At 36.6% G+C, this 26305-nt stretch overlaps 1 protein-coding gene across 7 annotated transcripts in view; it reads left to right on the top strand.

Annotated features, from left to right (window-relative positions):
- The window catches only part of LOC106878424 (uncharacterized), a 134741-nt gene that overhangs the window by 36496 nt on the left and 71940 nt on the right, over positions 1-26305 (top strand). For 2 of the 7 annotated variants that reach the window (XM_089338308.1, XM_089338306.1), the window contains exon 1: positions 10689-10810. The exons of the other annotated variants lie outside the window; for them this stretch is intronic. The gene's annotated coding sequence lies outside the window, so the exon portion shown is untranslated. Of the gene's footprint in view, positions 1-10688; positions 10811-26305 lie in introns of those variants that run through there. 7 annotated transcript variants of the gene reach the window in all.

Here is a 26305-nt window from a genome sequence, read left to right as displayed (position 1 = left end):
TTGATAGAATAAAGTCCCTCTAAAGTATTGCATTTGATTCAATCAACTATGCCCTAGTCCCAAATGTCTGGCTTACTAATAATTATTGATATTATTGAATTGTATTATTTTATTTCAAGATATTATTTAATGCTGTCCTTTAGTGTGTTTTTTTATCATTCCAAAGTTAATAAAATACCAGTAATATATTGCAATCAATCCCAGCTAACATTACTCTTTATCTAAAAGTAAATTTCAACTCATAACTTGATTCATTGAAGTTAATTAGCAGCTTTTTTAATTGGCTCTTTACTTTTTAGTGCCGATACTTCTCTGACAAGAATGTCTGAATGTACAGCCTGGTGCACATCAAATACAAGGCTAGTATGCAGAGAAAGTAGCTGACCCATGACATATATCCTGACTGATATATATACTAGAAAGATAACCATTTTGCTATAGACATGTCATGTAAAATAAGTGATGCATGCTGGGAGAAAGAGTACCAGTAGCCAATTGTTATTGTTATTTGACTGCCAAAGCAGACCTATGATTAAAGGTTATGACCATCCTTTCTATTTTTTGCTTCAGCTATACTATACAAGGTGTCATTTTCTTTTAAAGACATTAGGATGTAATTTGAGAAAGATTTGGGTACTATTTCTAACACGTTGAGCTACTGTATAGACACTTCTTGGTCAGCTTGAGAATATATTAAAAGATACTACAGGTTGCGGTTGACTTGTAAAGACAGCCCAGGCTCTGCTGCTCGTCAGGCTGAAAAAAAAAAAAAAACTGTCAAAATATGGGTTGCTCTCTGACAGGTTTATGGCCTGTGGCAGTGGAGACCTTCCGCGTTCTCAGCCCCAGGCCATGTCCCTGCTTACTGCTATCAGGGCATGATCTGCAAGTGTGAGCTTGTGAATCAGAGTGGCTGTTCCAGCGCATCCCCCTTGCCATCCTCCAGGACGACACCTTTTCCAGTTTGTCTACTGGGACCATGAGACAATCTGAATTGCAGGAAATCAAGGTAATGGGAGAATTTCATAGCTTACTACCCATAGTTGGTCAGTATAACAACAAGAGATAAATTGACATTTTTCACCTAAATTAAGGGGTTACAGAAGATATGACAGAGAAATGAAACACTTTGATTTAGCAGTAAATAGTGAAAAAGAGAGATGACGGTAAACCAAGGATGAAGTTGTTCAGTCACACTTGAGAATGTAAGGCTCTACTTGTGAGATTACGTAGAACCACAATACATGTAAGTCCCTTATGCCAACATAGAAAGGCAAAAATTTTAATTTCATGGTGATAAACAACAAGAATAATAATTCTTCCTAATTTTGGCACAAGGCCAGCATTTTGAGGGAAGACAATAAGTCAGTTACATCAACTCCAATATTTAACTGGTACATATTATATCAGTCCCAAAAGAATGAAAAGTAAAATTTTACTTGGCAGTATTTTAGTTCAGAATATAAAGAGTCAGAAGAAATGCTGCTAAGCATTTTGTTTGACATGCTAATGGTTCTGCCTGCTCTCTGCTTTAAAAAATAGCAAAAGCAATTATGGTTTCAAATTTGGCACAAGGCCAGCAATTACATTGACCCCAGTATTTGACTGGTACTTTATTTCATTAAACCTGAAAGGATGAATAGCAAAGTTGACTTTAGCAAGATGTATAGAGTTAGAAGAAATAACGCAAAGTGTTTTTCCAAGGCTTTAGCGATTCTGTCAGCTTAATTATAATAATAATCCTTTCTACTATAGGCACAGGGCCTGAAATTTGTGTGGGGGAAGGGGGCTTGCCAATTAAATTGACCACATGCTCAAATGGGACTTACTTCGTCAATCCCACAAGGGTGAAAGGCAAAGTCGACCAACTTCTGCAGAATTTGAACTCAGAATGTAATGACATGAAATGTTGCAAAGCATTTTATGCAGCATGCTAACAATTCTGCCAACTCACCATAATGATTTCTTTATTTAACCACTAAAGGTCCACATAAAGAACATGCTGATCCTCATACTCTTTGGTTTTCTGTGGAGGGGTTGCATTCCGCTGGCAAGGTGCTCCATCTGTTGCCAACAGCCACTGAATGGGGGCCGGGGCATGCTGTCGTTGCTGATGTGCAGACATGCACTCAGGTTGCAGCATCTCCAGCATTTCCTTGACGGTGAGCAGGTGTGGTTGCCGTTTGTTAGACTCGCTCTTCCACAGCTCATCTCTTTGACTGAGCTGCAAGCCTGGATTAGGTGTAGACCAAGGAGGGGCGCTTGGCACCTCGAGTGCCATCAAGCGCTCATAGTACTCTACCAATGTGGTCAGTGGTAGTTCCACTCTAGTGTTCTATAGAGGGTTAGTGGAGAGAAATGCGACAACATTCTTGGGGAAACTCTGGGCGTTGACAAAGATCAACTTACTGGTCTGTTCCAGAGAACTTTCAGGCATGGGACTATGGATAACTTCCAGAAATCCCTTGCCTGGCACTGTTACTGAGGAGTGCTGCCCGTTTGGGATAAACTTTACAGGCACAAAAGTGCTGTCAGCTGAACCTGCCCAGGGTGCATGCAGAGCGATGAAACTGTTCTGCATGTCCTCGTCCAGTGTCCGAGCATTGCTGACTTGTGGGTTTATGTCAACACCTGCCGTCGCATGTAGGACGGATCCGGCTATCAGCTGAATCCAAAGTGAAGATTGCCCCACTGCTCTCCTTTGGCCAAGAAGGGTAAGCAATTTTTATTTGTCTGGTGGCTGTAGCAAAAGGGGTAGTGGTGGACATGTTTGAAATGGCTAAAGACAGACACTTTTCTCTTTGGCCAAGCCCTCATAAACTTTTAAGTTTCACTTGAAAAGGAAAGTGAGGGTGGGGAGAGAAGTGTGCCTTCTAGCAAATTTGTTGAAAGTCAGAAAAATGGCCAGTGTGAAAGGACCCATTTTAAGCATGCACCTGTGAAAGGTAAAAGGAGAAGGGCTCTTGCCCTGTTGATCAGGTACCTGTGGCTTTTTCCATGAGGACCTTAAAGCACCTCCCTTATTGGGAGTTTTAATTTGTTTAATTTTTTTCTTGTTATTTATATTGTTTATACGCAGAAAACCCATTGTATTGTTCTGTTTTTGTCTGTTATGTTGTATGTCATTTAATGTTTCTGTATGTGAGCCCTTGTGGCTAATAAAAGAATAAATTATTATTATTAAGGTGGCAAGCTGGCAGAATCATTACCATCCAGGGTAAAATGCTTTGTGGCATTTCATCCATCTTTATGTTCTGAGTTCAAATCCAACCGAGGTTGAATTTGCCTTTCATCCTTTCAGGGTTGATAAACCAACTTACCCCCTCCCCAAAATTGTTGGCCTTGTGCTAAAATTTGGAATCATTATTACCTCTTCCTCCGCGAAGGCAGAGGTATTGTTTTCAGTCGTATTTGTTTGTTTGTTTGTCCATGGACAAGATATCTTAAGACATGCACTCAGGCTACGACATCTCGATCATTTCCTTGACAGTGAGCAGGTGTGGTTACCATTTGTTAGACATGCTCTTCCACAGCTCATCTCTTTGACTGAGCTGCAATCCTGGATTAGGCGTAGAGCAAGGAGGGGTGCTCGGCACTTCAAGTGCCATCAAGCACTCGCAGCTCTCCGCCAAGCGGGCAATGCGGTCGGTGGTAGTTCCACTCTAGCATTCTATAGTGGGTTAGTGGAGAGAAAGTGCGATGACATTCTCAGGGAAACTCTGGGCATCGACAAGAATCAACTTATTGGTATTGTTTCAGAGATAACTTCCAGAAATCCCTTGCCTGGTGGTGCTACTGAGGGGCACTGCCAGTTCAGGATAAACTTTGCAGGCATGGAAGTGCTGTCAGCTGGGCCTGCCCAAGGTGCACACAAAGCGTTGAAACCATTCTGCATGCCCTTGTCCAGTGCCCGAGCGTTACTGACCTGTGGCTAATAAAAGAATAAATTATTTTTACTATTTATATTATTTTGTTTAGAATTAATAAATTCAACTACTACATAAACATTATGGGATGCTGTTGTTTCATGTCAACAGACTGAACACATACAGTTTCTGTGAAGAGTTTGAGCAGTTGATCATGTGTAATCAAATGAAACTCAAGTTTTACAGCTGGATGCCCATTTACTTGTTAATCAACTAGGAGTGTTATCTAAGAGAGAGAGAGAGAGAGAGAGAGAGAGATGGAAAGAGGAAGTGAACATTAAAAAAAAGGTGATGATGAAAGAAGTTAAGAATGTCTGAGACATTGACCTTATTAAGTTGCTAGTTCTAAAGACCTAAGTAAAAAGAGATAAAGAATATGAGAAGGGAGGGGGAGAAATTAATTAATGATAGCTATAAGCTGATGTCCTCAATAGCTAAACTGTGTTAATAGATCAATCTAATCTCTTATTGGCTAGTCTCCCCATCACATGACCTGGCTCTTTTTCTAATTAATAGTAAAGGCATCCAGTGAAAAACTTTTTTCAAATTCTCCATACAGATGTCATTGCTATCTGCAGAAAACATTTCTTATACACACACACACACACACACATTTGTCATTGATTACTCTGTTTGTATTTCTAATTTGTCTTGGAAAGTCTCGTTATCAAGGAGTTCATATTAAGTAAGTTGCTAAGTGAACAATACGTTACTGTTTGTATAATATGTTGCTAAGTGAACTATACATTGTTGTGTAAAAAAAAAAAAAAAACTCAAACCTATTGTGAGATTTTACATCTATATTTAAAACTTCTCACAATAAAAAAACCAAGGGAACTTCTAGGTCGTTGCTTGACTGCTAGAAATAGCAGTCAAATTTTGAAATCACATTCTACTTTTAAAAGAAAAAGACATTGCAGTGATGATGTGTTGTTGTTAAGCTTCAGTACATCTGGGTTCAAAAAGTACATTGCATTAAGATAAAGCTTGCAGCAAAATCTCATTGCTATTTTGGTACAGCTTATTGCTTAAACCACACTTATGTGGTTAACTCTTTTTCACCAGCCTGCTTGAGACTGCTCCTAGTGCTATGATCTTTTATCTTTTACTTGTTTCAGTCATTAGACTGCGACCATACTGGGATACTGCCTTGAATTGTTTTATTTGAACAAATAGACCCCAGTACTTCTTTTTGTTAAGCCTGGTACTTATTGTATCAGTCTGTTTTGACAAACACAGACACTAAGACACACACATACATATATACAATAGGCTTCTTTCAGTTTCCATCTACAAAATCCTCACAAGGCTTTGGTTGGCCTGAGGCTATAGTAGAAGACACTTGCCCAAGGTGCCACATAGTGGGACTGAACCCAGAACCATGTGGTTGGGAAGCAAGCTTCTTACCACACAGCCATGCCAAGCAATTTAAATTAAAATCTTCTATCAAAATTTTACATGAATTTATGTTCTAAATATTACCTTAATAAGGAAAAAGTTTATTTGATAAATTCTTCATTAGTTTTGAAATTAATTGGAATAAAGGTAGTGCATTTCAATATTTACAATAACAGCTGGGATAACTCGTGTAGCAAATGTGCTTTAAAATTTCAGTGCAATTTTTATATTTAAACCCAACATATGCACGTGTTTAAATGGTGCAGTAAATGTATAATGCTGCAGCATCATTTGTGTAATTATTTGTAATTACAATTTAGCCATATGTCAGTGTTGATTAAACAAACCAAAGATCAATGGCGTTTCAACAGCGACCGGCTTGTCTCATTTCTGATGTTGCGTATATTTAGGACTACATTGTCTCTTGTATCCTTCCTGTTTTTAAAACAATATAGTATTAGAGAGATTTCACTGTTATTTCTTGTAGGTCTTGTTGCTATGTAAGAGATTTTCTTATTGGTTCCTGTTGTTGCAGGAAGTTCTTGATGATGTCTACTGCTCACTTTTGGATAGTGGATTAATATGTGCACAAATCTGTTTATAAGGATTTTCTTTAACTAATGGATATTATTGCTATTGAAATATGTGTAAGACGATATAAATAAAATAATTTATGAATCAAATATGATACATATTATGTAATGTATAATATATATAAAACTATTGTCAGAAAGTTGACTGTTACACATAGTGTCAAATTTCTACAGAGAAGGCCCTAATGTCTCACCTGAGTCCCTATTTTAAAGATAGTAGGAAGCTTGGTTTAATCATTTGAAGTTAAACATGTAAATATTCCAACATTGCCTTGTGAAGATGATACTAAAGATTTTTGAGTTGTAAGGTTCATGTCTCTTCCTCATTACATACACACACAAGGTGCATTCCGAAAGTTTTCAGACTTCTACAGAAAGTACAAAGCTCTAATCTACTTCAAAGTAGGACCCTCTGACTTCAATGCACTTGTTGTAGCACTCCAATCACATTGTGATGGCCTCACAGAAGTGAGAGCCTCCAGGACCATTGTCATAGCTTCCTTCATCTTCAGAACAACTGCTTCTGAAGTTCTCCTGCTTGGAGAACACCAAAAGTCACAGGGAGTAAGGTCTAGTCTGTAGGGAGGTTGAGGGACAGTTTTTGATGCCCATCTTTGTCAAGTAGTTGATTACCAGGATGAAATTGTAGAGTGGTATATTGTCCTGGTGTAGGTGTCAAGTAGATGGTTATCAGGATGGAATTGTAGAATGGTACTTAGTTACCAGGATGCTCAGCACTGGGTACTCTAGGAACAATCTTTGCACAAATTTTGCAGTTGTTCAGATCTTCATGAATAATTCTATGTACAGTTGTCACACCAACTCCGAATTGTGGTTATTGCTTTTATAGAAACACAACAGTCTTCATCCCAGCTCTGATGTTCTGATATCGTGCTCCCACCAACAGCCCTCATCATCTCTCACCTCTTCTCTAGCATCCTTGAACTTCTTGTGCCAGTGAAAAATTTAATCTATAAGCAGTCTGGAGCATTTCATAAGTTTTTGTAATGTTTTGCCCAGTTTAAACCAAAACTTTATTGCATAGTAAGCTTCTAAACCTCCCAACTACATTCTACAAACTTGTCAGCTGTGACAAGCAATGTTTAGTAGGCTATGTTTAAAGTGCTGTTACTGCCATCTCCTTCAATATGGAATAACAAAAGTCGGCAGGTCAGCTTATTAGATGAATAGTAATGATATACTAAAATTGCAATAATCTAGGATAGCCCTGTAGTCACCTCTTCACCAAGACACCTGCTCCTGTCCCTCTATCATATTTTCATATCTCATTACTATATCCCACTCAATTAAAGAGTCTTGTCTTGTGAGTACTTAGTGACGTCACTAGTGCTGGTGCCTCGAGAAAGCACCCGTTATACCCAAATAAAGTGGTTGGCGTTAGGAAGGTCATCCAGCTATAGAAATCATGTCAAAGCAGACACTGAAGCTCAATACAGTCTTCTAACTCATCAGTTCCTGTAGAACCGTCCAACCCATGTCAGCATGGAAAACATTAAACAACCATGATAATTATTACGATGATATGTATATGCATATTTAGATATTATTTATTATATAATATAAATATCCAATTATAATTTATCACCACGTTATATATATGATATGCTATTAATATTACAGATAAAGTTTGTATGCTTATACTTATATAATATATATAAATTATATATCATAGATATATACTTTTTATATCATATATATATATATATATATATATATATATATATATATATATATATATATATATGTCTCTATACACACATATAACAGCATCATTTTAACGTCATTTGTAAATATATTTTAAACAATGTGTGTGTGTGTGTGTAATTTCTGTATGTGTGTCAGATTAAATACTAGTGCCAATAAAGGCTATCACATATTAATAGTTTTTTTGTTTGTTTTTTAATGGTGCTAGATTTAATCTTGTTTGCGATTACTCAATTACTGAGGTTTGGAAAGCGTGCTAATGTTAATATTATCCTCGGGTTGATAAAATTAGCACCAGTTGATCATTGGGGGTCTATGTAATCAACTTACTTCCCTCCCCCGAAATTACTGGCCTTGTACCAAAATTTGAAACCATTATTATCCTCGGGTGACGTTCACCACCTGTGGCTCCTACATGTTGACATTGATTGGTGGTCTAGACATAACGGTCTATCTTACTTATTTGACCGAGTGTACAAATCCAGAATTGGCAGTCTCTATCTAAAATATATTCTGAAGCAAATACTAGTTTCATATCTCGAAGCTTGTCTGTTCTCAACTAAGTTCACAGTTGTTGACAAGCTGAAACAATAACAAGGAAAAAAAATTAGTGAAAACTAATGAGCCTTTTACAAAATCTAATGCTTTTTCTCTAGCTTTTGGTGATAAAATGCTTTCGGTGTTCCCAACGATAGATTTGGGCATTAAATCAAACATAATATCTATGATCCATTGAAATAAGGATTTTTTTTATTGCAATTAATAAAAACATTAGCTTCATATACTGTTTCAATAATTACCACTGTGAAAGATATGATAGTGAAAATAATTATGTAACAATTCAAAATGAGGGGCGGAATTAGCGAAACCCTGTGAGCAGGAGAGCAATAATATACACCGAGAACTTCTCACTCTTCGTATGTTAAGTAAAGCGATTGCCATTCAACTGATAAATTACGTAGCTCCAAGTCCTGGTAACGAAACTCTTTCTCGACTTTTTCAAATTGGTGCTTTATAATGCCTAATATCAACGTATTTAGATATTTGTGTGAATGGTTGGTCAAGCAGCAACCGACCAGTAGTTGCAATAGTAGTAGCTATGTAGTTTTGGTGTTGTAAGTAGTATTCTGGTGCGTTGTTGGTGTATCTAGAATGTGTGGGAAGTTGGACATGATAGTAGTGACTGTGTGGGTTGGAGCAGATTGCAGCTATTGAATCATGCTCTTCACATAGATGGGCTATGGTGTATTTGATGACAAGGGCCTGAACAGCGATAAAACGCAGGATAGTTTTCCTTTGAGGATTTGTTTTAATGATGGATATGCTTATCTTAACAACAGCCACTAATATCTAACAAGGAAGTAGTAGTTGATACCCTCCACTTGTAATGTCTTCATATTCTGTCATATAAATTTTTTACGTTATGAGGACTACATATAAAGGAAGACCATGACGGTAACTAACGGATGTTATTAATTTGACTCAAGTGAAACCAAATACCGAGTCATCGGTAACAATATTTTAATATAGGAACAAATATAAGAGACGGGTATTGTCAGTTAACTCTAACTTAGTACTTAACTGGTTTTTAGTCGACTTGGAGGAAATTCAGGAAGACAAAGGGACATAACCAAATAATCTGTCCGGTGCTATTCCGATTCTGCTACATCAAGTACTGCAAGTAGAACGGTAGTATTTGAACCCCTGACTGGAGAAACTATGATAAACGATTCAGTCAAAGATATATCTTGAAACCTGGTTGTGAAGAATTAAAAACAAAAAGGAAAGAAAGAAGAAATTAACTTTATTTCTAGAGATATGGTTTCGAAACTGATGTCTCTAAGTTATGTTTTATTATTGTTCTTCATTCTGGACCAATTAAGACTTATTAGTCGACCACTAATTATGCCGTCATCAGTTTGTATATGTGAGTGTATTAAACATCCTCTTGCGAAAAATAACGCTAGTGTTCCAGCAGAGGGGGTGAGTATAAAGAACAATATATATCTTAGGTCAACGATTGTCATGAATAATTTGCTTCAGGTCACTGGAAATACTTTCACTCGACAATCTCTTGGACGATGACTATACTGTGTGCGTACGTGTGTGTGTGAGAAAGAGAACACTAGTTCAATACCTGCTGCGTTAATCATCACCTTCCTTCCTCGCTCTTTGTTTCATGTTAAACACAGATTGTATGTGTGTGTGTGTGTGTCACTCCTCTGTATTTCGTGGTATTATTGTTATGTTTGTATATATTAGCCCTTATGGCCAATAAAAGAATTATTGTTATTATTATTCAGCTAACTCCCCCTCCCCACGGACGTCAACAATAATATAACCGACTGTTAAGGTGACAATCAGTGAGTATCTCCTTCACCATTGTCAACAATGTCAACACTGCCATTGATAGTTGGGCGTGTGAGATAACAAAAATTGACTAGTAAAGGTGCTTATTGCCCTAATCTCTTATCTCCGCCTCTCTCTCTCTCTCTCTCTCTCTCTCAACACATACTACCTAATTTCTCGCACTCAGTACGTACTGTTCATTGCTTCTCTCTCTCTCTCTCTACATAGTGCACTTCTCTATTTATTTCAGCAGTTGCAGTATGTCATCACTGCTATATTTGCATGCTTATTTTGTCTCTTACCGTCCAATGTCTGCTAGGAATGGTAGGAAGATGCAATCATACCTGTCGCAGCACAGATGGATACAGCTTCGTGCAGAGAGAGACAAGGAGTGTGTATACATGTATTCATTACACACTATAACCGTCATTCATTCGTTGCAGTCGGTGTTAGATGGAAAGGCTTCCCCAACGGAAAGTGTTCCATTTTAACAGCTATTAACACACTTTATTACCCACTATCTCTCCATATATATATATATATATATATATATATATATATATATTGTGTGTATGTAATTCTCAAAACGATGATCATTTGAATCAAAAGTTTTATATCATTAAATTATTTATTACTTGCCAATATTCTAGGCAACTAGATGATCTGCCTTGTGTGTGTGCGGGGGGGGGGGGGCGAGTAGTCGTCATATTCAGTTGGTGAACGATGATGGCTGACCACGGTAGTGAGCAGATACCTCAGAGAGGATATACTTTACTTAGCCTGCCACCACAAATGTTACTGCTACAACTGCCTCTGCCGGTATTTGAACTATTTCCACGTCCTTTTTATCAATCAAATATTCTCCTATCTTAAAATATTCTACCAATATCTCCACCAGAGTTCCATCAAACACGTCTGTCTGTCTTCATTCTAATCAACTTTCACCAATCGCCACACTAACATAATATAATTTTAAAATAGCACTTTCATATTTTAAGATGATTATACCAGAAAGCGAATGATTTCTCTCAAATGTATTTTCTTCTCTTTTTTCATCTTTGTTATATTCAAATACCTTTTTGATGCTCTAAACGTGGACTATTGTGTGTTATCCAAGACATCCGCCATGTAAACATCACTGAAACACATGCACGTATCTCTCTCTCTCTCTCTCTCTCTCTCTCTCTCTCTCTCTCTCTCCTCTCTCTCTCTCTCTCTCTCTCTCTCTCTCTCTCTCTCTCTCTCTCTCCATACGTGTGTGTGTATGTGTATACATATCTTTATGTATGCATCGAAATGTGTATGTGTGTATATATATAATTTGCGATTTTGTATGCATGTTTGTGTGTGTGTGTGTGTATACACGCCCGTACTCATATATATATATATATATATATATATAGCTACAGGCATTGTGTGTGCATACATATATTTTATGATATAGGCATATAGGTGTGTGCGTATATATATTGAAAGGTTGCCGTTTATTGGGATCAAAGTGGGACAAAGCCTTAAACGGTTGATAGCATTAAGCAAAGAATGAATCAATATTCTGTGAACCAGTGATTTTGATAACAATAAGTATTTGATAACATTATCGGTGGTTATAAGTGGTTACACAGACACTATTGAATAAGAGAGAGAGCACAAGGGTGAAAATAAAGAGCGCTCGCGTGTGCATTTGTGTATGTGTGCGTGCGCGCACGTATGCACGCTCACTCAAACCAGGCATAATTCTAATACATAAATACACAGGGAGGTGAATATAACGTACATTAAGTACGCAGACATACTTAGGTACAAATATACTCAGCTAACTTGTGTATTGGAATAGTGAGAAAGAAAGATTATTTAGTTGTAAGATCGGAAATTTGAAAGTGTTGCCATTGGAGCAGGACAGGTAGATGTATGTCATGCGGCTAATATATGAACTGTGTGTGTGTATTTAAATATATATATATATAAGAAGAAAAAAGATTTTAAAAATACAGGCACATATCAACAAAGCACGCAGATGTGATTTTCTCTATCTGTATTTTTGTTTTTGTTATATATATATGGATTCTCTATAAAAATGTCAAGCGCCGAAGACAGTGGGTAGGAAAGGGAGAAACACCGGCACTTGAGGTTAAAGAAGGTCTTCACCAACGTAAGGCGTTGTTATCTGTTTGGTGGGATATGAAAGGTTTAGTCCTCTTTGAACTTATATATATATATATATATATATATATATAGTAGAAATATGCAAAAAGAAAATAAAAGCTACACGTGGAAATGTATGGGTAAAGTAAGAAGAAAAAAAAAAGCGAAAATGCACTTTTTTTTTCCAATGTGCATTTTCGCTTATTTCTTCTTGCTTCCCCCACCCATATATATATATATATATATATATATATATTGGATCATTCCATGAATAATGCTGTTTTTATACCTCTTATTTTCCAAAATTAAGACGAACAAAGTTCATTTTTAATTTAAAATATACTCTCCTTCATTTTCTACACTGCTCTTCCAAAATTCAATTGTCTATGACGAAAGATACTCCAGCACTGTTCTGTCCTCGTCTACGAAATTCATATTTTTTCCATCCAAATGATTTTGAAGACTGGAATAAATGGTAGTTAGATGGAGCAATGTCCAGCGAATATGGTAGGTGGGGCGTCGGTTCCCATTCAAACTGCTCTAACCTTTGGAATGTCATCCTTGCTGTATGTAGCCGAGCATTATCCTGATGGAAGAACACCTTTTGTCTTGAAACCAAAGATAGTCGTTTTTCTTCTAGCACTGACTTAAGCTGCTCAAGCAGATATCCTTTATTATCGTTTGATTTGGGTTTAAAAGATAACAGCTCCTTATGTTGGTGAAAATTTTCTTTAACTTGGGGAGCCAGTTTTTCTCCTTTCCTTATCCACTGTTTTCAGTGTTTTACATTTTTATAGAGAACCCGTTTCTCGTCACCAGTCACAATTCGGTCCAAAAAAAGGTTCATTCGTGAGACATGACAGCAAAGAAGAGCACACATTCACTCTCTGTGTGTGATTAGACTCGGAAAGTTTGTGAGGAACCCATTGACCTGATTTACTGACTTTTCCAATGGCACACAGGTGTTGATGAATGGTTTAACAACGAAATCCAAGCTTCTCCACTAGTTCCTCAACAGTTACAATGGGATTTCATTCCACCAGGGTTTGCAGGACATCTTCATTGAGCTCTACAGATCTTCCAGGACAAGGCTCATCTTCTAGACTGTAGTTTCCGGCTTGGAATTTCTGGAACCACTGTTGACACTGGCTTATGCTTATTGTCTGATTCATCCCCATATACTGCATTAATATTCCTCACACTTTCCATTGTGTTGTTGCCTTTATTGAACTCATAAAGCAAAATATGCTGAATATGCACCTTTGTCACTTCCATTATAGCTTTGAAAAAAATAATTGTTAAAATCGAACTGCATTCTTCAAAACTTGCACTAAGAATAAGCACAAGGTAAAATTATTACCTTTTTTATAGCAAGTTGATGCAGGTAGTTTATCCTGTCCCCTTCTGACTTTTAGCTCATGTAATTGAAAAAACTCCATTATTTATGGGATGACTCTCTATTTCTCTCTCTCTCTCTCTCTCTCTCTATATATATATATATATATATATATATATATATCACTTAACATCCGTTTTCCATGCTGGCATGGGTTGGACGGTTTGACAAGAGCTGGTGAGCCAGAAGACTGCATCAAACTCCATTATCTTGACTTCTAGGGATGGATGCCCTTCCAAATGCCAACCACTTTACAGAGTGTACCGAGTGCTTTTTATGTGGCACTGGTACTAGAGAGATCACCAAGTGCCTTGCAAAACTTCATCTCTCAAAGGGTGGAGGAGGGGTAGAATTGATGGCTTTATGCCAGGTGATGAGAGCTTAAAGTGTAGTAGAGGGACAGTAATAGGTGTCCTGCTGTATGGAGAGGTACATAGGTGCCTCTGTTTGAAGATAAAAAGGACGGTGGTGAAGATGTATCATTGTAACTTTGTGTTACAGGAAAGGTGAATATAAAAGAGAAACAGAATAGGTGAGTAAGCAAGTTTAGGGGAGGTGAGTGATGGATGGATAGAAAGGAATGCAATGGATGGTGAACACAGTTGAAGGTATTGGTCAGTTGAGAATATCAGTTGGAGGAGAAAGTGGTGGAAGTAGGTGTGGGTCAAGGAGGTAATAGGTGGCAACAAAGATGATGCGAATATGTAGAGATGGGATGTGAGAGAGAGATGCACAGTGCCTGGGATATAAAGGCGGAGACGGACAGGAGTAAGGGATTGGAATGGGAATATCCATTTGCAAAATGCAGGGATGTACAAAGGAAGGAGAGGTGAAAGCATTCGGTGGGAAATAAGGTGATATTGGATGATACTGAGACTGCATAAGAAAAAGGAAATGGTTCCATTGAGGGTGAGCTGTATGGGTAGAGGATGAAATATGTGCGGTTTTGGGGTGGATGTTAAGATGAGCTGTGGGAGGGATGGGCATTATGAGAATGGATTGTTGGGGTGAAGGTTCATCAGGGACAGATTGAATATATAGAGCATAGACATAAGTGACATGCTTTTAGGGCCTCGTTTTTGCTTAGATTGAAAGGTTTTCTCAAGCATAGTAAATTGCCAGTCATCTTGATCCTTTGTTGTCTCCTCCATGAAGTTCAAACCTCTGAAGTCATTCTTCACTACATCATCCCACATCTTCCTTGGTTTCCCTTTTCCACAGGTTCCATCCATGTTTAACAATTGGCACTTTATACAGCCTTCCTTATCTGTCCACATCACCTGACCAAACCAGCACAGTATTCTATCTTGCACACTACATCTGATACCACTTATGCTTAATATGTGTGTGTGTGTGTGTGTGTGTGTGTATGAGTTCTTGGCTTTGGGTAACAGAAAATACAGGAGGATCAATTAATTATTTTATTCAACATATTCCTCTCTCAGATTCACACACTTATTGCAGCAGTCCTTCAGTTTTTCTAAACCCTGTAAAAGAACTCCAAAGTTTGAGCTTCCAACCAGGCCTTTTGCAATATCCTTAAAGCCAAGAACTTTTCAGTATCTCTTCATATATATATATGTCTTGTTTCAGTCATTGGTCTGTGGCCATGTTGGGGCACTGTCTTGAAGGGTTTTAATTGAACAAACCAACCCCAGAACTTATTTTTGAAGTCTGGTACTTATTCTATTACTCTCTATGCTAAACTGTTAAGTTACAGGAATGTGAACAAACCAACACTGATCGTCAAGAAGTGGAGAGGAATACAAACAGACACAGAGGCATATGCAGATATATGTATATATATGACAGGCTTCCACACAGTGTCTGTCTACCAGATTCACCCACAAGGTATTGATTGGCCTAGGACTACACCAGAAGAGACCCAAGTGGGACTGAACCCGAAACCACATGGTTGCAAAGTGAACACCTTAACCACACTGCAATGTCTGTGCCTAATATTGGTTTCAAATTTTGGCACAAGGCCAGCAGTTTTGGGAGAGGGACCAAGCCCATTACATTGACTCCATTGCTCAATTGGTATTTTATCAACCGCAAAAGGATGAAGAGAAAAGTCAACCTTGATGGAATTTGAAATCAGAACATAGAGACAGATGAAATACCACTAAGCATCTTGCCCGGCATGCTAACAATTCTGCCAGCTTGCTGCCTTGTCTGTGCCTAATATTAAATGGCAACATGCAGGTACACTACTAGTTTTCTAGCATGCTTGGTTCCAGGCCTATGCTGGATTAAAAGAAGTTACTAAATACTAATTCAGATTATTTAGCGGGTTAGCACTTGGTGTTAGATTTAAATACTTTTGATTCAGTGTAAGGAGAGTGTTGCTGCCTCCGGAAGTTTTTAGTGAGTAAACCACATGTGTTGTGAATGCTTGGTAATGTTAAAGTTATTAATGATTGCAGAACATTTAAGTGTGCCCATATAATTCTGTTTAGATTAAAAAGTAAATGTATCATTAGTTACTGAAAGATCTCTAGTACACCTTTGTGTGTGTGTATATGCATATATTTGTATGTAAGGTATGTGTGTATATATATGTGCATATATATATATGTATATATGTGTATGTATATATGTATACTAGCAGAGATACCCGGCGTTGCCCGTGTTACATGCAATTGAAGGATGAGACTTTTCTCTTATATTTCCTGTAAGGAACTGGAATAGATATGATTCGAATTTCATCAAAATTGCACATGAGGGTTCTTTCCCTCTTTACACACCCTAAAAAAATTCTAATCATGAGACATGTATCCCATACTATTAATCTTTATGCACATATTCCAAAATTTCAGTCTTCTGGAACCTGTAAAAAGGATTTTGCTCCTGAAAAATGGAGCTCATGGAGCTCTAAAATGTGGGAATGAAGGCCCCTATTGGGGGTGGGTGTGATAATGTCAACCAGAGAAGTTGAATTGTGGGGAATGTTTTTAACTTTGGTCTTATAGTATACCTGTATATATGTGAGAGTATAGTTTCACATTAATAGTTTCAGTATGAAATTGAAAGTATTAAAGTGAAGGTATATGAAATTACAGTAGCGACATGTTATTGTTTCACTTTTGAAATGTAATACTGAAATAGTGGAATAGTTTCAGTGTGAAAGTGAAAGTATCTGACATTACAGTAGAGAGATGTTATTGTTTCACTTTTGACACATAATACTGAAATAGTGGAGGAGATATGATATTGGTGTGGGCTCGAACTATGCAAGAAGTTAAAAATTGTTTTGGCCTAAGACACTACATGGACCCTAAGTGAGGCATGTGTTAATTTCAAATGACATTGGTTGTGTAGTTCTCGAGTTTTATGGATTCACACAGACACATATTCTCATCTTTATATATCTGATATTTATGCGCATATTAAAAAATTCTAGTGTTATGGACCCTGTAAAAAGGATTTTGCTCATGAAGAATGGAGCTCTTGGAGCTGAAAAATGTAGAAGCTATTGGGGGTGGGTGTGTTAATGTCAAGCAGAGAAGTTGAATTGTTGGGAATGTTTTTAACTTGGGTGTAATATGTATTGTTTGAATTTCTTTGAAATAGGAAATATATATATGTTCACTGGGTTTGTAAAAGAAAGTAAAGCTACAGGAAACCAAAAGACGAATCATCATCATCATCATCATCATCGTTTAACGTCCGCTTTCCATGCTAGCATGGGTTGGACGATTTGACTGAGGACTGGTGCAACCGGATGGCTACACCAGCCTCCAATCTAATTTGGCAGAGTTTCTACAGCTGGATGCCCTTCCTAATGCCAACCACTCAGAGAATGATCACGATAATCAGTCGGCTACCCGAGCGTAGTCGTTATTACTCCCCAATGTAGGATTCCTCACCATACAGGTGACAGGCACAGCTGTAAGATGCATTACAGATCTATAGCAACTGGAAGGGCATGACCCAATTGAAATAAGAACGTATGACGTTTGGAGTAAAGGGAAATGAAAGTGTCGCCTCTGGAGTTTGCAAATGATCACTATACCGATGGGTAACTGGGCAGAAAATATTTACAATCAATAAATGTCTTAGAACAACCAGTCACTCATCTGGGAAGGCCTTGAAATCAATGTTACCAACTGGGGACTATGTGTGACCCAGTGATAATAAAAAGTGGAGGCAAAGATGCGTCTCATTTTCTTGACAATTTATGCACCACATTGCAGAAATCACAATGTAAGTATATCTGAAAAGATAGTCTTACACTGATGTACCATTGAATTACAAATAATGCTCATCTGTTATGTTCGGGTGACCCTATAGGTTCCAATAGTACAACTGTATTCGTCTTTGCTTAGGAAAAATGACTAAATTGTGGGTGTGAAGTCCCCATGAAGGGGTCTTTGTGACTTCTAAGAAGAAATTTTAAAAATATTACTTTATTTGTGTGTAATCTGTATGGTTAAAATTTCATTAACATCAAAAATATATGAATTTTCATGATGGTTATGGCCGTTATGCCTTGAATATAATTTCTAAATTTCATAAAGATCAATTCAGTACTTTTTACGTAGTTTTGGATAAAAAAAACAAATGACTAATGTGTGCGTTTGTGTGTATGTGTGTGAGTGTATATATGTATAGATATCTGTATGCATGTATATATGTGTATATATGTGTACATATTACATGTACATCTATATATACATCTACACATATGTATACATATACATGTATGCATATAGATCATGTATACATATACATCTCTCTCTCTCTGAAACCATTAAAGTGAAAGTATCTGTCATTATAGTATCGAAATGTGATTGTTTCAGTTAGTGGAATAGTTTCATTTTTAAAGTGAAAGTATTTGACATGAGTGTTTTTGTTTCACTTTTGACACGTAATACTTAAATAGTGGAGGAGATATTATGTTGCTGTGGGCTCGAACTATGCAAGAAGTTAAACATTTTTTTTTTACTAAAACACAACCTGGACCCTAAGTAAGGCACGTGTAAAATTTGAATGAAATTGGTTGTGTAGTTCTCGAGTTTTAGGGAAACACACACACACACACACAGACAGACAGACACACATTCTCATTTTTATATATATAGATGATATATAAGTGTTTGTGTAAGATGGAGGGAAAGATTAGGACTTTTGGTTATTATGCAGTGATGTCCAGTTTGAGGGTTGGTTTAGCTTTTAATAACTAAGTTAGATGCTAAACTCTCCAGGATTTTCTATGTCACTACATATCTTTTGCATCTTCACTCTAGCAATTAGAGCCTCCTTCCTCAGTAGTTCATCTGTTGCACTGAGGCAATCTTCTTGATATAACAGTATTTGGATTGCTTTTGAGCTCCACTATTTGCTTGATGCTATATGATGACCAGCAATAATCTAGGACCAACATAGTCTCCTTTTCTTGTTCTGAATAATCTCAGAAGCCAACCAACCAGTTGCCCGTAAATTATTGTCATCTTACTATATTAATATATACAATCAGAATGATGCATCATTATGTGGTTTCCCACATCACACCCTGACTGTGACATTGGAATTGCAATAGCCCCTAGTCCTTTACATTTTGATTGAATCTGTTTGTGGGGATCTTGAAAATTTTCAACATTGTATTTGCATGTTGTTTTGCTCAGTCTACTTGTATATTGCAATTAGGATGTTGCGTATTGTATACTGCATTTAGTAGTTTTGCATCTTCATCAGGGTTCTTGATTGCCTGTACTATTTTCATATTATCAGCATAGCTGGTGAGAGTGGCTGAATACACGACAAAGGGCAATGTCTGAGAGAGCAACCACAAACAGTTGAGGTCCCACTACATTTCCATGAAGGACTCTGCTTTGATTTGATATCCCCTTAGTGACTTTCCAACTTAATTTTCCAACAATGCTGAGGTCACACATTTTGTTAAGATATTGTCATCAAATATATCAAAGGTCTTTGCAAAGTTGAAGTATATCACGTTCACATTTTGGTGATATTGCTGTTGTTTTAGTACCTTTGCAATACAGTAGTTGTATGAAACAACTTCTGATGCATATATGTATGTATATACGTACATACATACATGCATGCATATATATATATATATATATATATATATATATATATATATATATATATACTCATACATATGTACGTATGTATGAGTGTGTGTGTGTGTGTGTATATATATATATATATATATATATATATATATATATATATATATATATATATATATATATATATATATATATATACATACTGATGAATATGGTACTTAAGTTGAGGCACCAGAATTTAGTGCGGTATTATCCATACAATTTCAAAATAAAGTGATTAAAATTAAAATAAGCAACAAGGATATCCAGAGGTAATGCAGTACGATCGTTTCAAGCAACTCCATTTAATTGAACAATGCAACCATTACATCAGTTTAAATGCAGAACAATCCTCAGCTGCATAAAGACATAGAATTTAATTAAATTAAAACAGATGGACACAGTATAATTTTACCTAAACTCTCCAAGAAGGTAAGGAAATAGACAAAGAACATGCTGCCTTCACTTCAGCTTAGAAGCTACTAAGGTATCAGGAAGAAAGACTTGTTACACATTATGTTTGTCACTGTTTTATGGGGTCAGTTTTAATTTATTGACTTGTTTTATCAAATGTTTGTATATCTAAGGCCCAGAAAACAAGGAGCAGTGCTTGTCAATCTATCATACTTTAGCCTCTCTGTACTGACATAAATCCACTCCCCCCCCCGCTCCATAGGAATAGAGCTGAAGGAGTCAACAGAAATCATAGTGGGTATAGTCGTAAAAAAAACCTATCAAGATTTATTACAAGCAATATTATGAGATTTGGTAAAGGAAAACTTTAATCAAGATGTTAGCTGACAATTAAGGTGGGCAGCCACTAGCATACCATTGATAATGAAACAGGGGAAATCTCATCATGTAGTACTATAGTTAAATATTTTAAACAATATTGCCATATTGTATAAAGTTAAAGTTTAGGGTTATTCAGAAGAATATTAGGACCCTTGTGATTTGACGGGCAACATTTTTTTATGTAGTGTTTTTGGTACTGAGACACTTTCAAACTTCGTATATTTGTATATTTTGTGGTATAGAACAGATAATAAATTTTGTATTCGAAGTTATTTCACGTTATAAATTGTCTTATTTCGATAATTTCAACTAATCACTGACGTCTATTCAGTTGAATACAGTAACTGCTGTGACGGTGTATATGGTATTAATCCCCATTAGTTCTGACATTTCCGATTAACTAGACTGTTCGTAAACAAAGGGGAAAAAGCCATCAAAATACTTGAATATTGCCTGCACTTGTTATTGGAGCTACCAGAATTATTAATGCACCTCCACCAAGTGCTTCATTTCCTAGAAATAGCAGCCAAATCTTCTTCAAATCAAACTCTAGTTTAGGGTTAGGGTTAGGGTTGGGGTTGGGGTTAGAGTTATGAGTGAGGTTATGGGAAAAATATACACACACAGATACGCACAGCGTAATTTATTATATAAACAATATATGCGTATAAATTACGATTAAACCGGATGAAATATGTCACAGGGAATAACATTTTTATGACCGGCCAGCACTGACTGTATTCAGCTGAATAGACGTCAGTGATTGGTTGAAATTACAGAAATACGATAACTTTAACATGAAATAACTTGCGATGTACATTTTTTTGTTAAGAAGGCTAAGAGAAAAAGTTGTTTTGTATGACACATTCTACCAGTGTCCCAAGTTTGAAAGTGTTTCATTAAGAAAACAAGTGTTGCCCATCAAATCACAAAGATCCGAATATTATAACAAAACGATAAAAAGTTTTTTGAATACTTTTGAGTATATACCAAACTTTTTCCACAATAGAGAGAGGAAAAGAAATTATCTAGAAATAGTTTAATATTTATATATATTACATACTTAAATACTAACTAATCAGATGGTATCTGTGAATTGGTATATACTGGTATTTAATAAAGGAGTACTGAGGTAAGAGAACATGCTAACTGTATATTAAATTAAAATCTAAGCGGTTTAAAATCTGTAACAAGTCTTTCTTCCTGATATCTTAGTAGCTTCTAAGCTGAAGTGAAGGCAGCATGTTCTTTGTCTATCTCCTTACCTTCTTGGAAAGTTTAGGTAAAATTATACTAATGTGTCCATCTGTTTTAATTTAATTAAATTCTATGTCTTTATGCAGCTGAGGATTGTTTTGCATTTAAATTGATGTAATGGTTGCACTGTTCAATTAAATGGAGTTGCTTGAAACGATCGTACTGCATTACCTCTAGATATCCTTGTTCCTTATTTTGATTATACACACACACACACACACACACACACACACACACACACACACACACACACACACACACACATACAGAGACAAACATATGTACATGTGAGAGTACATATGTATGTCTATATGTGTGTTTGTATATGTGTAATGTGCATGTGCATAATCTTTTCTTTATCAGTGATTTCTAATAATTATTTTTCTTCTAATTTTTCCCTTAATTTTCTCTCACTTCTCTTCTCTCTCTGAACTTGTTCACTTTTCATTTTTTTAAAAAACTTTTCTTTCTCTGTTCCTTTTATATACATTACATTCATCTGCATCACATTCATCTTACTCTGCCATGTGCCTCACCAATTTTCTTCCCTTGTTGAATTATATTTTTTATGCATTAGCATTGTATTGAACCCTCTTCCTCTCTTGCTCATAACTTTCTTCCTCATTACAGCATCTCACACCTTTATGTACACTTCTATCATCATCCCCCACACACATTTCTCTTACCTTCCCATTTACCTCACACTCACTCCCTCTCCCACTTCCAAGCTTTCCTCACACACTCTAAAATTACCCACGCTCACCAACGACTACATACCCTTCAACCTATGCCACTATACTTTTATTCTTGCTCACTTCCATGCATACACACACCATGATACCCCATACACATGACTCTTCCTCCCCTTATGCCATCTCAAAATGTGGATACACTCCTATATGTCCTCTTTCTCTCTCACACACAAATGCACACACCCTCCTTCCACCCTTCTTACAGATCTGCATTCCCACCTGTTCCCTAACCCCTCGTCCATTGATTTTTTTTTTCTTAACCACTTTCCCTTTGCTACTCTTTTGTATTTCTCATCTGATGAAGAACCAGAGTCCAAAAAGTTAAGACTACCTCTCTTTTTAAGTGTTAAACTATCACAATATTTGTTGAAACTTGTCACCTTTGATTTTCTCTCTTTGTTTTTGTTCATTGCCTTTATTAATATAACAAGGACTGCAAATTTATTAAGCAGAAAAGCAGACAGGACTCTACTCCCCTCAGGTAAATAGCGCTGCTCGAGGAAAGACTTCAGCAGGAATTCCATATGGTATACCCAGTGTAAACTATGGATACATAGGAGGTGCAGTGGTATCGCAGGAAGGTTAACAAAAAAATTAGTGTTTGTATGTGGAAGATGTACTGGAGCTATAAACACTGAGAACACACAGAAAATAGATTATCTTGAATGTCCTAGAAGTAGTATATAGTTTCAGTTACCTAGATGACCTAATTGGCAGTGGAGGAGGAGGTTCTGAAAGTAAAGATATTAGAATAAAAATAGGATGGAGAAAGTTCAGAGAGCTATTACCTTTATTGGCTGCAAAAGGCCTCTCTCTCTCGATGCTTGTGTATGAACAGCAATGCTACATGGTAGTGAGACATGGACCATGAATGCAGAGGACATGTGGAAACTAGGGAAGAATGAACCTATCAAACTCCTTATCACCTCCTATCATTTTCAATACCTTGTATTTGCCATCATTCCCTACTCACTGTACGCACCCGTGTATATCCCAACATCTGCCTTTCCATCACTCCCTCACTTTGCGCATCATCCCACAACCTTATAATCTATCCTCCATCCTGATCTTCTGTTACCTCTTACCTTTCTCCCTCTCCATGCTGATATTTCCTACCAAATGCACAACCAACCTTGTTCGTTTAATACATTCAATGCTACCCACATCTCTAACCATCTGTAACTCTTCCCTCACATTCTTATGAAACTACCCCCCTACTTCTCCCACTCCCAGTCCACTGATCATAATCTCGTAAGATGCTCACCTTCTTGTACTTTGAGCATTTGCTCTGGCATTCCATCACCACAATCTTCAAAGTCTTCACAGTTACTATGACTCACTCTTATATAATATTGAGGACCAATGTATCTCCTCTACAGTAAGACACCTGTGCTTGTCCATCTATCATACTTTAGCCTCTCAGCACTGACATAAAACTACTCCCCCGCTCCATAATTCCTTGCCACTCACTAAGTCATGGAGACTTTTTTTTATTTTTCTGTTCTTTTTCTGTCTTGCAAATTACTCAGCAACCTCACTAGTGCCAGTGAGATGACAAATGCTGTAAGGTGGTTTGGCATTAGGAAGGGCATCCAGCCATAGAAAACAAAGCTGACATAGGAGTGTGGCATATTCTCTCAAACCAGCTAATCCATACCAGCATAGAAAATGGACATTAAAAAATGATGATAGTATACATACATATATATATGTGCGTGTGTGTATGTATGTATTGGATCATCCCATAAGTAATGCAGTTCTTTTATACTTCTTTTATTTTTCAAAATTAAGACAAACAAAGTTCTTTTTTAATCTAAAATATACTCTCCATTTTCTACAATGCTCTTCCATCTATCTGGTAGACTTACAAATCATCCAGCCATAGAAACCAAGCCAAAATAGATGACTGGAGTCTGATGCAGCTCTCTGGATTACCAGCTCTGGTCAAATCGTCTAACTCATGACAGCATGGAAAATAGACATTAAATGATGATGAGGGGGATGATGATACGCACACACACACACACACACACACACACACACACACACACACACACACACACACACACAGTATAAATACAGGGAACATTAGAAATGAGAACGCACAGAAACAAGTTTGAGTAATAACATATTAGCTTAATTCATTAAAAGTAAAGAGAAATGTCCCAATGTTTAGGAGAAGAAGCTTTCATTAGAAGAAAGAAAGCATCGTGAGTTAAAAAATAGTGCTAAAGTGTAAACACACATATATTAGTTGGAAGAATGACTGTGTGGTTGAGGTGTTTGCTTCTCAACCACATGGTTCTGCATTCAATCCCTCTGCGTAGTACCTTGGACAAGTGTTTTCCACTTTAGCCCTAGGCCAACAACAGACTTGTGACAGAATTTGGTAGACAGAAACTGCAGTGTTGTTCATCAGAAAATGATAGAAAAACAGGTTTACAAAGAAGAGTTGTTTGCTTCATACTTGTTATGTGCTGATTGTGCCCATAAGAAAGAAACATAATACAGTGTAGCTGTAGGTCATAACACCCTGGCAACGCCAGGTTGCATTGCTAGTATATATATCTATATATATATATTTTAAAAAATGTGTAGAGGTAACACATGAGTAAGTAGATATTTATGAAAAAGAAGAACGAAAATGCTACTTTCTTAAAATTGGGTACATTTTAATTTTCCATTATATAAATACATTAAAAGAGGGATGTTTTCGTTTTATTTTACATGTTTCGGTTTTTGAAAAACCTTATCAAAAATATGTACTAAAATGAAATATGTAAAGAGAAAAGAGCTATTAATAAAATTGAATTAAAATTAAAATTAGGATTAACATTCATAGTTTACTTTCCTTTTTTCTAGAAGAGCATGTGGTAATTTCCTTTACTTTGCGTAGCATGACAAGTTGAACTGTCTGTGACTGCAAATTACTCCTATCTGTTTTGGTATATATGATATATATATATATATATATATATATATATATATATATATATATATATATATAATATGGAACAAAAGCGCAATAGAGGACAATAAAACATTCGGACAGATAGACGATACAAAAGCAGACAGGAGAAACAACAATTAGAAGGACAGGCAAAAAAAAGATGGGTCATTCATAGCCTTCTTTCCTCAGTCGAGTATAGCAGAAGTCCTTACTGTTTCGGGCAGTTACACTTGAGACAGTTCGATCTGGTTGCCCCCCAAAAAGTCTAAGCTAAGAGCATTAGACTTTTTTGCAAAAAAGTTAGTGAATGTGTATGGTAACAAAGACAAAAAAAAAACCGGAGAACATAGTACACAATTACAAAAATAAACAACAAGAATATAACAGCAGGTGTCTTTCCACTGAGAATGAATCAAATGTATAGTTATTTACTGTGTGGTAAGTAGCTTGCTTACCAACCACATGGTTCCGGGTTCATTCCCACTGCGTAGCACTTTGGGCAAGTGTCTTCTACTATAGCCTCGGGCTGACCAAAGCCTTGTGAGTGGATTTGGTAGATGGAAACTGAAAGAAGCCCGTCATATATATATGTATATATATATATGTATGTGTGTGTGTGTATGTTTGTGTGTCTGTGTTTGTCCCCCCCAACATCGCTTGACAACCTATGGTGGTGTGTTTACGTCCCCGTAACTTAGCGGTTCGGCAAAAGAAACTGATAGAATAAGTGCTCTACTAAAGGCATTGCTCCATCATGGCCACAGTCAAATGACTGGAACAAGTAAAAGAGTAAAGAGAGTATATATATATATATATATATATATATATACATGTGTATATGTTTTTATATATATATATATTGATAGAAATGGCAAGACAACAAAAGAATGAAAGAGACCTCGATATTATGTAAATAGAGGAATTTATCTGTAAATATATGTGACA

This window comes from Octopus bimaculoides, chromosome 20 (assembly GCF_046866305.1).
Source record: "Octopus bimaculoides isolate indiv1 chromosome 20, ASM4686630v1, whole genome shotgun sequence".
Taxonomy (NCBI): domain Eukaryota; kingdom Metazoa; phylum Mollusca; class Cephalopoda; order Octopoda; family Octopodidae; genus Octopus; species Octopus bimaculoides.
The sequence above is the reverse complement of the archived record's forward strand: the minus strand, read 5'-3'. Positions and strand labels throughout refer to the sequence as shown.